We start from the raw sequence: 12,765 nt of genomic DNA on the forward strand, positions 1-12,765 counted from the left end.
AATTAGTCCTTACCAGCTGTGTCTTCTCTTCTCTTCTGTGTGCACCACAGGAAGGCTGGATCCCTTATTTAAAAATTCACAAGAGCTGCACCTGTTGAGTGTAAAAAGCTGTTTTCTGTCTGTGGAAAACTGCAGTACTCGCTGCTCTACAGCAGATGGAGGCAGCATTACTCTTATGTCAGCAGCTCCAGCTTTTATTTGTACATTAGTCTTACTTGTTACTACTTGTTCCCTTAAAATAATTAACTTAATGAACCGAGATCTGTTACTCAAATATCCTGGAGGTGGTGACACTTTATATTTTGGCCCCCCCCCCATTTCAGCATATAAGCAAAATTTGGTACAAATCACACGCTACAGTACACTACACTCCCTTATGTATCTGTTTACAGCTGCAATCTCATTTGCCTTTAACAAACCTATTGCGCCCATACTGCTTAGAATTGCTGGATTTGGGGGTTAAAGTAAAACTTCAGCCACAAGGCAGTGTGACTTTCTTTCAAGGTGAAGTGATTAAACTCATAGCAACATACTGTGGTGTGATCTGCCAAGTGAAACATCCTCCTGTCCACAGTTACACTTCTCTGCTTTTCACATTTTTCACATATCATGTAATGTCATCGCCCTCCATTTAACAGTTATATTTTGCTTTTCTCTCTAGAAATCCATTTAAAAACTCTGGGTCTTCTCACAATAATAAGAGCATCTCTTTTTATTGTTAGAGCCTCTTCACACTCACGGGAATTTGTAAGTCAGCCTTTAATAAAGAAACGCCAAGGTATTCGCAGATGAAATTATTCATCTGTCCTGTGTGATTAAAGAGATGAGCGCCTGCTCTGGAAGCGTTAGCAGCAGTGAGAGCCCTGCTAGTGTGTCCAATTATCAGTCTAATGATTATCTTAGCATCCTGGGACTTAGGCGTAGGTCTGCACAGGAAGAGGAGGCGTCGAGTGTAAAGTCCCTGTAGTGATAAGGAAATTACATTGTTAAAGTCATTTCTATTTTGCACTTTTAACAGATTTAACTGCTTCTCAATGTTAAACCAGGAGACGCTGTAGGCAGATTTGTTAATTTTGTGCCTGAATGCCAGTCGATGACAAAGTCAGTGGAAAGTCGAGGCAATTTCAGACCCTGTCGCCTTAAAAATCTAAGGAGTGCTGCACGAGCAGGCCTGAAATAAAACTAGTTTGAAAGTTGCGCACACAAACTGAGACGGTAAATAACTTTAACACAAAGGTAAATATGTTGAACGTGTATTTTTTATTGCACTGACATGATTTGTTGCCAGTGAATTAATACAGCAGGGTGATGACAACCACTGACAGATTTTAACCCGACTATAAACCCAGTTACAGCTGCTGTCCAGCACTGTTGCAAAGAAAAAAAAAAAACCTGATAAATGAGAAATGTGCAGTGAGAGTTCATGGTAGCAGATCCTGATGTTACAAGATGGTTCAAGGGATCGTCCACACATTCCCTGTAGCACCACCAATCAATTTACATGTGCTCCTGCTTTTAAAACTTTTGTGGCCTTATAATGCCTACATTTGGATTAGCGTTATAATTTTTTCTCCCATCATTTTTACATTATTATATATCATAATGGAGAAACCTTCGACCATCTTAGGCCTATCCGCCACTTTTTTAACAGCTTTCAGTGTGTTTTACATCTGTTATTTCTTTTCTTACATTTTCTCATTATTGATTAACATTAGCATGAGAATTGTCGGTAGCCATGCCAGCAGCTCTGTGGGGCTGGACTAAATACTAACGTTAGTATGCCAACACACTCAGAGTGACAGTACTAACATGCTGATTCTTGGCAGACAACGGGCACCATTGCCACCATCTTAGTGTATTGTATTAGCATGCTAACATTAACTTATTAGCACTAAACACAAAGTGCAGCTGAGGGTGATGGGAATGTTAAAAGTTTTGCAAGAATTTAGCCATAAAACAAAGTAGAGGTCAATGTAATGCATTCTTGTAGCCAATAAGTCGGGCCAGTTAAAACCCTGCAGCAGACATGGGTTTGGAAATGTGACCATGACCACTGAGCAGAGCAAGCAGCAGTTGGGAGTAATTTAAATTTTGAGAAAAAGAAACCACCCTGGCTGAATGCCTGCTATTGGCAATGTATTAAACATCAAGGACTAAAAGGTAATGGAAAGATTACTTTGTACCTTTGCTGAAGTATTTTTTTCAATACGAGTAGTTTTGCTTGTAACTGATTAACATTTCAGTAGAGTAACTGTTCTTGTACTTGAGTACAGATTTTCAGTACTTGTTCCAACACAGAATTTCACAAACAGCAACACTTCCAGCCTTGGAGTGAAAGGAAGTTGACTGCCTTTCTTACAGTATTTTGCTTCAAATCTTAGAAAGTTAATGACTTGACTCCGACAGCATGTGGTGCAAATCACAATGACTTATGCCACAGTGCTTGGCGCAGTGTGATTGTAAATCCAAGCAGTCCCAGTGATTACAGGGTTTCTCATCCGCAACTGATGCTTCATCAGATATGTCCAAATGCAAATGAGTGCACGCTGTCATCTCAAGAATGTTAGTGAATTATTGAACAGCCAGTACTTTTTCCCCGATTACAGAGCTACACTGTTTTAGAGAAAAGGAAAACAGTCATCAGAGAGAGGGGAGTTGGCTGAGGCACTTAGTTTTGGGTGCATACAGGTAGAATTAGAATGATACTGGGAGATTTTTAATTTAAGATTATTTGGTTGTGTCATAATGAAAAACTTATTCTTCTAGCGACATCGCACGACGGATGAATGACAAACATTAATTTGAAATGGTGAGTGTACTCAGGCACTCCACCTGTTTCACGCCAACACCCAGAGAGTACATACAGAGATTCTTCCCTGATGTCGTAGTGCCTCTGTGTTTGGCTCAAGAATGTATGTTGCACAGGGTAGCCATTCTCATATTGCTGTGCTGACTGCAGCATTGCATATAATAATGTTTCATCCCCGGAAATAATTAGGCCTATTTTTCATTGTTCACATCTTTTGATAAGCTCCCAGTACTTACTTTTCCACTGTCACACCGAGCCACTGTATTAACCTTGATTCAAGGGAAACCTGGTATTCTACTTGTTCTGACAGGTTAACTTTCTGATCCGAGCAGCATGCGAAGAAAAAAAATACACCAGCAAATGCATGCACAAGCCCACTCACTCACCCACCACGCACACAACAAACACCTCAAACACCTCTTTTATTACTACTCAGTGTACTTATTGAGCACGCATCCAGCCTGATCAAAGAGCTCTAATTACACACATTACTGAGTGATGACTCCACTGAGTGGGTACTACACACACAAATAAGACTCTGTATGCAAGGTTACAGGTTCTAATGTGCGTGTGTGTGTATGAGAGTGTGGTTGTGTTGTGTGTGGGTGTGTGGTTGAGTTTGGAGTGTGGACTGCAGCGCACATGGGAGAGCAGTGTGTGTGTGTGTGTGTGTGTGTGTGTGTGTGTGTGTGTGTGTGTGTGTGTGTGTGTGTGTGCCTGTGTGTGTGTGTATCTGTGCGTGTGTGTGTGTGTGTCTGTGCGTGTGTGTGTGTGTATCTGTGCGTGTGTGTGTATCTGTGCGTGTGTGTTCACACGAGATGCAGCCACCCCTGGTGCACCGGAACAGTGTTAGTCACTGTCACCCCGCTATTCAGCCGAGGATGATGGACGTCGGAGGGTCAGCCACCAATTATCCTCTTTACACTGATAAGAGAGGCCGGCCCTCCACTCCATGTGCCTCACTCCCCTCCCCCTTTTTCTTCCTCTGTCTTTGTCATTCATGTTGTCTCTGTCTCTCACTGTACATTTATCTGCTAGGAAGACAAGAAGAACACTAAACTTTCCATGCTCGTAGAAAAGATTTCTATTTCAGGTTGGCCAAATTCGACTGAAGTGTGTGCAAGGTCGCACAATGTCGCCTGTCTCATATTGTTTAATGATTGTGTGATATTATTGGTATAAGCCACGGTAACACCTCACTCTACACGTCTGCATATTTCATGGTAGGTAGGTGGTGTTTACCAAGCGACACATGCTTATTACAGATTGAAAAAAACAGCAGACCATCATTATTAGATCACTTTGCAGTATTCTCCAATTTATTTTGAGGTAATTGTTGTGATCGCTGAGGGGTCATTTTAATGACATTTCAATTACGTTACTTGATAATTACCACATACTAATTTGCGGACCTGTAAAAGTGTTGCCATAGTCACTGTCATCGTGTACAATTGTTTGTATTTTAAGCACTCACAGACGCACGCATCCCAGAGGAACATCATGGCTGGTTCGTCTTAAAGCAGCATTTTTGGAAACACACTTATTTACTCTCTAGCAGAGTTACATGACAAGCCCTCTACCTCCCTATCGTGGCCCAGTCTTCGCCTCACCATCTTAATTGTTTTATCATCCTCCTGTCATTTTATCATCTGTCATCAATCACCACCACCAGTGTCTGCAGTCCATGGGCAGAGTCGTCTTGCTTCTGCTCAGGGCAGACACCCACTGATCACAAGATCTCCCTGTAGAGAGTCCAAGACTCTCTGACAAGACTCATTATCACTTATCATGTCATAAACAATTTCCTGATTAAACTGTCAGTGTATTATATACAGTAACATTTTAATTATAGGTATAATTTGAACATTTTAGTGGCACTCATGGCTGCAGGATGCATCCACACTGGATTCTTTGGTATCAAATTTACACTGGGGACAGCAGGGATGTATCCCCTCCACCATTTTTTCCCTGTTACTTTTTAAAAGCATAATTAGATAAAATGTGCTATTAAAAAAAAGCTTGCACCAAGAAATGTTAACTACAAATGAGACGACATGAATTTTGATGTGCCATTATGCACTTTTTTCCCTGACTTACCCATCTACTCATATAAACCCTCATTATGTTGCCTAAAATTGCAGAAGTTGAATTTCATTTTTACATCTCAGCCCTTCCCACCACTCGTCATCACAAACTGAGGCTCGTTAGCTGGATAAATGGTTGTTTTAATTCAAATTTTTGAGCTGAACTCGCCTCATAATCCCGTTGATGTGATGGTTATTGCACTTGTTTTATAAAGTAAAACCTGTTTTTGAGATAAAGCAGGATGGAAGGATGAGGAAGGAGGGCTGCCTCTTTTTGAATGCTAATTTACATAAACTTCTACAGTACTGTAAGCATCTGCTCCAAATGCTGTCTCACTGAATGCTGGGAAATTTACATTATTCAAGAGCGAGGGAAAAAAAGCAGAAGTTAATGGCCAATCACACTTTATGACTTTGCTGAGTGGCTTGTTCTGTGACACGAGCTTGTTCAAACATATTGGCACAGCATATGGCCATGAATATGTTTATGTACACACGCAGAGTCCCAGGCTCATCCACAAACCTGACATACAGTGTCTGCCATCTGGAGACACAAAAGAAAAAAGGACATCATCAATCAAATCATTTGCATCCCATGAACGCTTACATAACGTGAAATGTCTATGATGGTTCAAAGTGCCCCAGCTGTGGAAGAGAGATGTGAAAGGTGACAATAAGAGGGCACAAATACAGGACAGCGTGCCATTAGTTTTTTTTTTTTTTTTAGATTTCTGTCACGGTTACTTTTACTGATGGGGTCCAAAATGACCAGAAAGCCCTTATAGGGTAAACATATTGCTTTATTTCCTAGAATTATCCAAGAAAATCTTCCCACATGGGAACCCCATCTGACCCTGTTACCTCCTCACAGAGGGTGACTTTTAGGAAAAAGTTCAGCAGGATTAAAAACAGCTTTTCCCTAAGCGTACCATTAAATTCAGCTGCAGGCAAAGCTCTGTTGACAGAGGGTTTTAATCTAATTACATGCCGGTTTTGAGGTTTCTTCACCAACGTGAACAAGTAAGATGAAAAAAAGGAATTTGGTCTCCATACACTTATCCAACCCTGTATGATTACTGAATAACACAGATAAAGTCAGTGAAGCAGCATGATTTGGTATAGCATGCTCATCAAAGTGCTTGTTTACTTATCTTTCATCCTTAAATGAAAAGTTGTTGCCAATATTGTAAGGAATGCTGCGTGCTAACTGAGTGTGTGTGTGTGTGTGTGTGTGTGTGTGTGTGTGTGTGTGTGTGTGTGTGTGTGTGTGTGTGTGTGTGTGTGTGTGTGTGTGTGTGTTTTAAAAAGTCTTGATATCATTCTGAATAACACATTGTTTTTGAGCTTCATTGTCATCTTTACTGAGAGTTTCACACGACATGACAGATGTCTGGTTCAATCGTGAGGATCTGTCACGGTTCGTGTAGTGACACAGAAGCCAATGACAAGGCAACAGTGGCTTCTTTTTAAGAAATCTTAATCTTCAGTCTTTTATTTCACAAACTCAGCACCGACTGAACGATGTTCGAGTGGCGCTTGAACATAGGGGTAATGAGAAATATTAACAAGCCAGCAGCAAAAAGTAGCGTGTCAATTGACGCAGGACTGAATGCTGATTGTACACATTCACTACAAAGACGTGTTGGGTTTTTGTCCAGTGTGAGAGGGATATTGTCCTTACAGTCAGGTCTTGCACCGGGCATGGCTCTGCCCGGTGCAGTTACTTTATGCTCACAACACCAGGCCCCTCTCTAAATGAATGGGGACAGAGACAGAACTCATTTCGAGTGGTCACCTGGACATAAAAACTGTCTGTATAGAATGACCAGTGTAATGTGAAACAAAAACATGGAAAAGATTTCATGACCTTCACACAAAATAAGGTATAAACACATCTTCCTCACAGGTTACATTTCTATTGGGCACACGCATGGTTTCAACTTCAACTTCTTTTACACCTCAATACAGAGTGGCACTATGTGACGTCGTATGTGTCTCACAACAGCCTTCTCTGGCATTACAGACTTTTTGAAACACTTTACCGCTACCTTGGCTAAAAATGTTTGTTTAGTCAGTATTTCCAGATGATCCTCCTCTTTTTAACTAACATTTAGGTAAGAGACCTTTAGTTGAATCCCACTATTCAAAGTCTATCCATAGAGCGCGTCATTTCGCTGACCATCGTCGAGTTAATAATTAAACCCCTTCAATGTCACTTTCCCCACATGAAGAATGTTCACACAAGCAACTGAGATTCACAGTGAGAGGACAGGTCAGGCTGAATCTGCAAGGCTAATCCCTCATTTGCAGCCCAAATCTGATTACACCATTTTATGGGGCCCTGACCTGTCCTCTTTAGCAGATGGGCATGCCAGCGCCATCAGATACACACAAGGCCCCAAAATGAATAGTCTAATTGATTTGTGTGGTGGAGTCTGAGCACACTGTGTGTCATCATCAGCTATAGGTACAAAAAGAGAAACATCTGTGTAATTACTGAGGCACAATTCGGGTCCGGAGAGGTCCGCTCTAATTCTCTAATTGCTTGTGTGTCACAGGTTGTGTAAGTGTGTGTGTGTATATGCAAGTGTGAGGGCACTGTAGGAAATGAAAAACACCCACCACAGTGACTAACCCTATGCAGTATAATGCCACCGAGGCTTTCATCTCACACGACCTAAACATTAGGGTTTGAGCACTTATTGAAATTCCACACTGGTATTTAATCGTCAAACACATTATCGCAGAGTCTGTTCTTTTTTTGTTTGTTTGTTTGTTTGTTTTTTTATTGCTCCCATTTTAAAAGGTCACTCAGCTGCAGTAACATAGCCAAAGTCATTTGAACTGAACTCACTCTTGATAAGCCATTAGAAAGGTTACAGCAACTCTTTGTGCAGTTTGAGCCATCAGGCGAGCAGGTAATAATGTTTCAGATGGTGAAGAGAGACTGCAATTGGTAAAGTGCAGGTTACTTAAAAATCAGAGGAAGAGAAACACATTATCCACTTGTTTTCTCCTCCTGTTTTAATTGCTTTTGATTGCCTCAGTTGAGATTCTCTGCACACAGGTACAAAGACTGAGGGTTTAATGTTGCACTCACTGTTGACTGACCCTCAGACGCTCCCGATAGACAAATGAACACACTGTGCAGACGCTGTGGTCCAAGACACTTTGCTCTGTGGCACACCATTAACCTGCTTGGTCTCCGGTTCACACGGCGGGGAGTTTCTGTTGATTTATGAACCTCTGCTCAGCAGACAGTGGTATCACACATTGGTGACGAGAGATCCGGCTCGACATTCATCAGCCAGGGCCCATCACTCACGGTGTCAACACTGCATAACAAAGTTTTATACGTGTGTGTGTGTGCGTGCGTGCGTGCGTGCGTGCGTGCATGTGTTCAGTACTTGGTTTCTGTTTATATTTGCATTATGAGAGAGTGTGTTTGAGCAAGATTTTTCTTGTTTGTTCATGTGGGAGGATTTTGTTTTAATACTACAGAGGATCAGCAATATACAGGTGTTAGCTGTGTCCACATTTGTGAAGCCATTTCTACATGGCAGTCATCCAATAAAAAGTTTGCCATGTGGAATATGAATCAATCACAATTATTGACATTTAATAATGTAAAAGTGTTACTAGAATTGTTCCGGCTCGGGCTGAAATAAAAAAAATCCATGAAAAATTATGAATAAAAATAACCAGTCTGAGTGTCACCTTATAAATGACACAGTTGCAGATGACGAAAGTGCCGTCTCTATGCCGTCTCTATGTGGTCTCTCAGTTTGTTTATAGTGCTGTATTCTTAAAATGTAAAATGATACCAAGACCCCAGGCTCTCGTTCACTTGACTGACTTCACGTGCAAAGTGACACTCTGCTCACATTCGGCAAAATAACTAATAATTTGGGATCCTACATATTGAAAGAGCATTTTACCTCACAAAATTAAACATTATGAAAATAAATTCAGATCATCATTTTTAAAATTGAATTCTTCATTATTAGAAAACACTAGAAACATCTGGCCTGCAGGTTCTAATTTGGGCGGCCCTGCTATGTCTGTGAAGGACAAAAAGAAAGGCAAGAATCATGCATTAATAACTGTTTGGGCATTTGCTTATTTATGACAAATTGTGCATATTTAACAGCTCAAACTCAAAAATTATACCAAAAGATGTGTTGATTTTGATTTTTTTTTAACTTGGATTGTTGGCTTATATAGTTGTCAAGCGACATAAAAAAAATATATATATATATATATTTTCACACAATATGTTACACTAGGGGGCTCAGAACAAAACAAAAGGGACATAGCTGAGAGTCGAGGGCAGAGCCAGAGACTCTGGAGGAATAAATACAGGAGTCACATCAGATCCTTGTAAGTCTTCAGATGCAAAGGATGCTCTTTGTTCCAAGACAAACAAACCAGGGTTTCTAGCTGATCAGACTTTACTTTGACAGTAAAGGACCCTGGTCAAAAAAATAAAAAAAAATCACCTGCCATTACCAAGACTGTAATATAAACACCCGACAGCAGACGATGGAAGAAATAATGGACCCAGCCCATCAACAGCCTGCCATTATCCACTCGTTAGTCCTCACATATCCGTTTTAAGTTCTGTTTTCATGTGTACGTGTTAGTCCCTCTATATGCAGCTGCTGAAATAGCCCGCTGAGTGGATGTGTAATGGGGAGCCAAGGTTAAGAATGGGTGGCCTCCATTACCTGAGCTGCTTCTGCTCTCAGCCAGTTTTGTCCCGATGTTCTCCGCTGATCTGAGGTATTTTTCATACATGGATGCTGCTGTGCTTTGCTGTGCGTGAAGGAGGGATGGGGTTGGATCCAGAGCCTGTCAGCTGGTTTTCAAATGACCTGCCTCCGCTGCTTTCCTCCATCTTCTTCTAGTAACATCACAAAGGGCGGCTCATGTCTCTTTTAAGTGTTTGTGAGATCCACAGTGAGCTTGTTCATTTCATGTGTGCATTAGTCTGCGTGAGTCATGCATGGTTCATCACAGTAATCTCCTGGTGGAACGCTGCAAAGCTACAGTCATTACATGGGTCATGTCATCCATACTGCTTTAGCTGTTATCTGGTCAAACAGGGAGGATGGTGATGAAAAGCGAGACATTTAGAAACACATGATTTATGGTGGCAATGGGAAAAATACTCAGATCTTTTACTGAGGTAAAAAGACAGTTACAGCAGTGTGAAATCACTCTGTTGCCTGTCAATTGATCCTTCAGTCTTCTGGAGCTACACAGCAAAACAGCACTGCAGCCTCCTCCTAAACAACTGAAGTAGCTGGGGACTTGTAACTTAAACAAACAACCTTAAGAAAACTTAAAAAGCACCTGCAGTGAAAGTTTCGCCTTCAAAGGGGTGTAAATAACCTCTCTTCAAATCAGTTTTGCATCTCTGTACTTCCAGATAATTGGACAAGCTGTATGAAGCCTTTTTAGGTTTTCTTTTGGTTGTCTGTTGAGGTTTTAAAACAAGTCCCCAGCTGCTTCAGTTGTTTAGGAGAATGCTGCAGCGTGACAACTTTCCATCCGCATGAGGGTGAGTAGATTATGACTGAAATATTTGGGGGGACATCTTTGCATCACTTCACACCTGTAAATATACATCTAATTGCATGTTTTCAGTGACTTTGTGTAAACTTGTGCTGCCTCTAAAATACACCTTGCACTCGGCAAAACAATTTTAAATGTGCCAGTGCTGCTTCTTGAAATTAAACTGAAAAGCACACAGCGCCAAGCCCGTTCTCTCTAAGCAGGTGCGATCATAATGACTTGAAAAAGTTGGTGTAGCCTGAATAAAACTATTTTCAACTGTCGTTAAAAACACGTAGGAAGCAGACCGCTCCTCATTTTTAATGAGGATATGAATGCCACGTCCTTAAGGACTTAAAATACCATCCTTCAGCCCATGCAAATCTGTCCCATGCACTGATCATACTGACGGTCTCAGCACTGCTCACAGGCAGAAGGACAGCTGACACTCTGCAGATGGTGTCCAGTCTCACAGCGGAGTGGCATACATATGCACGTTGTAACTGAGCCAGATTCTCTTCACTGAAACCTGGCAGGCTGCTGAAGGTCTACAGCCAACTGACTAACATTTACAGGGAAATCACCCCACCTGCACACACAATCCAGCCACAGATGGTGCTGAGTTTCTGCTCAGGAAAAGCAGAGGACGCGACCAGTGTTTCTGTCAGCGGCAGGTAGCGTGTTTGTTTACACACACAAGAAAGAGATGGTCGGAGGTGGCAGATGATCACAAAGGGGCCTGCTGGGGGTGTTTTCTTCTCAAGACCACCAGGATTTTTTGAATTGTTAGCTGTCAAGGTGTTTTGAGTGATATGATGGCGGCAGGGGAACATCAAAGTGGGAAAGAAATCAGCTCAGCCTTTAATACAGCTGCAGACTTCTCACCTCTCGGCAAAATTCCAGCAGAATAATAAACACGGCATTCGTGTGATTCATGTAGAAGAAGAGTTTTGGGGTTTTTTTGTTTTTTTTCAGCCTGTGCATAGAAAAGACACACCTGCACCTGATGCCAGACGTATGTGATGCAAATTGTTTTCAGTTGCTGGTAAATAAACAGCTTATTACAACCTTTATTCATGTCAGGTGGCAACCTCTAGTGGCCTTTGAAGTAATTACATCAGCAAAGGAGGAAGTCGGGTAACAGAGTATAAACAGCAACCACAGGACCACTGTTCAAAAGTCAACAGTAAGTTGTTTTAACTAAACAATACAGTCAACTTATGAGTCAACATGACATAAGTTAAGCACATTGTATAAGTTAATGTAAGCTGAATTGAATAGGTAACATACTCATTTTAACGAAAACGGCAATCAATTCTAATGTCAGTATCCAGCATCCTCATGAGGAGCAGAGAGCAGAGAGGTTGTAAGATGTAAAAGAGTGTCATGTGGTTTATTGCTAACTAGTGACAACCAAAAAGACAACAAAAGTTTCAGTACCACAGTCGCTCCAAAACAGGTTGCATCTATTCACTAATCAGATGACTGGTTAAGCTGTGAGCTACATGTTAATTCCTAAAATGAAAAACTGTAATCAAAACAAGACAAACAGTTGCCTTGAAATTAGTTTTCCCAGCGAAATGAGGTGCTCCAATCAGATAGAGTAATGGATTCTGACAATTTTATCTCATCGCTGCCAAAATGGTTTCAAGGTAGAGCAAACCCTCACCTAACACAGGTTAGCTGTGTGCCAAGGCAGTCTGTCAGTTACAAGGTGCCAGGACCTGATCTGTGCATCAGATGGGAGGCAGGTAACAACCTAATTCATGTGTGGTTTAAATGTGTGTTTTTCATTAAGGTAATGAATGAACAACAAACAAACAACTTTTTATTAGCAGCTGTCACTCAAACAGTAGTAAACAACACATTTGTTGGGAGCTATTTCCAAATGCTATTTATAACGTCTTCTTTAGAAAAAGAGAAAAAGGAAGATACATGTAGGGAGATCGACAACTGTCTTCAAGTTGGCTGATAAATTGGCTGAACTGCAGCTGTGGGGACGGCGAGTGGACAGCTGCTGGAGACAGCAAATGACGGTGGCCTTAAAGTATGTTACCTTAGTAAGTTACGGAGTAGACTGGACATAAGGAAGGCAAATCGGGTGGCAATTATCCGCTGTATAATTGTATTTTACTACTGTGTAATCCAGCGCCCCCATCCACCCCCCCCCCCCCCCGCTCTGTAAAATGTCTTACATGAAAGCGGTCTGTGGTGCAAAAAAGGTTGCTGCTGCGGTAAGTCATTACTATATGAGCTGACAAGTCTGCCAAAGAAGATGTAAAGATCCTAATAAGTCTGCTTAAACTGTTCCAGGTA

Source organism: Acanthopagrus latus, chromosome 1 (assembly GCF_904848185.1).
Source record: "Acanthopagrus latus isolate v.2019 chromosome 1, fAcaLat1.1, whole genome shotgun sequence".
Classification (NCBI taxonomy): domain Eukaryota; kingdom Metazoa; phylum Chordata; class Actinopteri; order Spariformes; family Sparidae; genus Acanthopagrus; species Acanthopagrus latus.